Below are 3,764 nucleotides of genomic sequence, written 5' to 3'. Positions count from 1 at the left end.
CCGGCTTGGTTATCGATCTCTTGTCTTTGTCCTAAGCCGCCGCCAGGTCGCCCCCTTACATACACGGGTTAGCGCCTGGCGGCCTACAAAGTCTCGGCCGGCTCATAAAACGTGTCCGGCTTGGTGACTTCTTTTATATGTCTTTCTTTACATATGATGGTTTACAATATTTGGGCCTTAAGCCGCCCTTGGGCTTAGGCCTTTTACAAGTCTAGATTACTATAATCTTGAATATTAATGGGCTTCTGTTTGTAACCCGCCATTGGGGTTGACCCGGCCCCTCCTGGGCGGGTCATACCTGGTAGCTATATCCCCAACGTTAGGCCCCAAGGTTGACTTGAACTTTGTTCTTTGTCAATCTTCAACACTTAGACGAAACCCATCTTTCTTTGTCTGAAAGAACTCTATAATCCGCCATGACGTCATCTTCTGAAAACATGAAAACCTATTATGACATCATCTTCAACGGATCTTTTATCTATTAATGTCTTCTGAGAATCGAGGCATTCGTTTAGCTGGATAAACATTATTTTGGTCCTCCCTTGATTTTCGTGCCTGTCTGTTCGCATCTGCCCTTATAAATAGGCACGCGGCCAGTTTTTCTCATTCTCCCCTCTTCTTCATCTTCTTCCTCTCATAATCTCCGCTACTGCTCGAGCTCCGCCGCCGCCGCAATGCTCATCGTCGTCCTCGAGCTTGGCCGCTGCATCACCCTGAACTGTCCAGATAAATGGCGATGACCCTCCGCAGCAAATCCGCATCCGTAAGTCTTGCCTTCTCAAACTTTTTAGATTTGCATTAGGGCTTTGCGAGGTCATCGGTGTTCTTCACTATTCCTCATGAACCTTTCTGGCAGTTCTTCCTCCGCAGCCTCTCTTGATCCAAAAAGGAGATATAACTCGCGCAGTAGTTGTTTTGCGTCCATTTTTATAGCAGTAGATCCCTTTTTCCTGTATAGATGCTTCATTATAGCTGACGAACCCATTTGTACTAGATTTTTAGGTCTAGAACATTTTTCTTTTCAGAACGGCCATTTGATCCAAAATAATAATGACAGCTTGGTAAAACTTGTTTATGCCAACACTTAGCTGAATCTGCTTTCTGAGAAAATCTGTAGTCATGGCGGCTTACCGCTCCGGCTTTCCTTTCCTTATATGTCATTAGCCCTTAGTTAAGCCGCCATTACTTGTTTTACATCTTCAACCTTTAACTGTTAACCTGACCGTAAACTGAACCAGCATGTTGTTATTTCTTTTTCAGTTCCTTGCACATCAAGCCGTCAAAGACACCCACCGTCTGTAACTGGGTCCCCTCATCCATAACTGAGGAACGGTTAAAAGAGTTCTTCCTCATTGGGTTTCTGCCTTCAAAAACTGTCATGTCTTATCGTGCTCCTGACCCAGAGGAAGAACGCCCCAATCCAAAAGACGGAGAAGTGATTGTCTTCACTGACCACATGAACCGTGGCTTCTCATCGCCCGATTCAAAATTCTTCAGAGAGGTCCTTCATTTTTTCAAACTCCATCCTCAGAACCTTGGACCCAATTCCATATCTAATCTATACCTATACTAATTACAGACTCCCAATTAATTCTCACGTTAATTATAAAATACGAGCCGTACATCTAATGATGGGACCAAGTTATTACGGTCTAGATTAACTCATGCAAGTTGCGGGAAAAAAGTACCGTCAATATCTATCTCCACCGTTTTTGCCTTTCCTAGTTAAAAAATACCATAAATATCTATGTCCAGCATTTCTTTCTTTCCCAGTTAAAAAACGACCTGAAGCAGTCCTATTCTCTCTCGCAATCTCCCTCTCGCGATCCATATCTCTCTTCATATAACAATTTTGGAAAGAGATCCATGTCTCTCTCGAATTGGAGCAAGTAATTTGGGCATGGACGCCCCTCTCTCTCTCCATATGGAAACAGATCCGTATCTCTCCCAGTTTGCAACCGGGAAGTGGGGGCATGGATCTCCTGCGCTCAGCCTATCACAGTAATATTATTTTCTTCATCTACATCAGGTTCATCTTCTAGCACTGATTTGTTTTATATTTATTTTTGTTGATTTAGATTTATATTCAGTTATTCCAGTCGTGCCTGCTACCTAGGTATTCAATTTCCTTTATCGTGGCGGATTATTGAAGTAGATGATAGAGATGGCAAAGTAAAATCAGTGTCCTCAATCCCTCCAAAAACAACAAATAGATCTTCCTGTGGCATACAGAAAAGCACGTCCAATGTCAACCATTCCTATACAGGTGGATCTTATTTTCTCTGCTGATTAACCCTAACTGGATCCTCGACTCTTTGCTGTGATTTGGCTTCCCCAATAATAGTTTTCCCAATCCTTCAACCAAGAGAGGCAAGGGGTGGTGTATATGGAGACGGACGGAGCTACTGTGGTTGGTGCCGTCCCAGATGGTGGATGAAGACCATGCTAATCCTGATGAGCAGGTAGCATGATTTTAGCTCTTAGCATTCAGGCTCCTACCAACCTCATTGTTCTTATATGGAGGAGATAGCAAGTATTTTTCCTGTGGAGAATTGGATGGCACCACTGTGCAAACATCTACTGCTGCAGCCTGCACGTGTTGTGTCTAATTTTATTGGGACTATCTAGACTATGATGAAAACATCTGGCTAGCGGAGACGATAAATAATTAGTAAGTGCGTGACTGCTCTGGCGCTGATGTGATGCCCTCTTGCCGAAAACAGTAGCGACAGCAGCAGCACTCACCTCAGGTAATCACGCATCCTAAGCGTTTATTATTTTGTACGTAATTGTTTTTGGATTAATTTTGGAAGGACATATTACAGCTCTACCTTGCTCCATCCCATCTCCATGTCTATCATCGACTCATAATCTCCATCAGTGCTCCAATCCACATAAAAAGACCATGATCCAGTCCAGCAGAATGACCAAGAGCTAGCGACGGTTGATGACTTCAGCAAGGACGATTTTGATCATGGGCTAAGTTAAAAGTAAACCCCTCACCTCAAAAGCAGGGTAAGCATCAACACTATGACGTGTCCAAAAAAAAGAATCATGTTATGTTAGGTATATAACATTCTGATTAAGTGTTCCTGAATTATAGCAGTAATTTTCTCAATGTTTCTAGGTCATGATGTTTTAGGGATCCAAGGAGTAGATGCACTGACTGCAGTTTGAAGCCAATGAAAATTTTGCATGTGACACCATCACTGTTTTCTTTTATCTTATAAGTTGGAAATTTGAAAGTACTTATCTTCATAGACACATGTTTGTTGATGTTTGTCCTAACAATCAGACTAATTGAAAGTCTGTTTCTACGGCTGATGTAATTCAACATTACTATCTTACAGATTTTATATCTTTATTGTCACTAGATGAATTCAGGTCCGCTGGGGTCTTCACTTTACACATGTGTGCATTTAGATAATTTGACATCTAATTGCTGCCATTAGTCGCAAATGGAAGTGCAGTCTGAAAGTTGGAGGATGACATGTTCTCTAGGGTCCGCAATATTTGAAAAAATAGTGGTAAAAGGTAGCACTTGAGAATTCCTGGATGATGTGACTTCTACTTTCTTTTGATGCCCTTTCCCCTTTTCTTCTGTATACATCTCTTGATCTATCAGTTACCTCAGTGTCATGTAAACTACATACAATTTTGGTAGTACTTGATTTGGAAACACCGTAAAAAACATATGATGCGCCAACATAAAACATCTTATAATTTCAATGTTCGACCTATTTAACGGTGCACTTCAAATGTTT

General features: G+C 41.8%; 1 long non-coding RNA gene across 1 annotated transcript; it reads left to right on the top strand.

The window, feature by feature from the left end:
• The first annotated feature begins 1,789 nt into the window (after positions 1–1,789).
• LOC123130788 (uncharacterized) lies at positions 1,790–3,531 on the top strand. The gene is made up of 4 exons (XR_006464011.1): positions 1,790–2,029; positions 2,117–2,750; positions 2,826–3,015; positions 3,128–3,531. It is a non-coding gene; the product is annotated as an uncharacterized lncRNA (long non-coding RNA).
• The last annotated feature ends 233 nt before the right edge of the window (positions 3,532–3,764 follow it).

Source organism: Triticum aestivum, chromosome 6A (genome assembly GCF_018294505.1).
Source record: "Triticum aestivum cultivar Chinese Spring chromosome 6A, IWGSC CS RefSeq v2.1, whole genome shotgun sequence".
NCBI lineage: Eukaryota > Viridiplantae > Streptophyta > Magnoliopsida > Poales > Poaceae > Triticum > Triticum aestivum.
The sequence above is the reverse complement of the archived record's forward strand: the minus strand, read 5'-3'. Positions and strand labels throughout refer to the sequence as shown.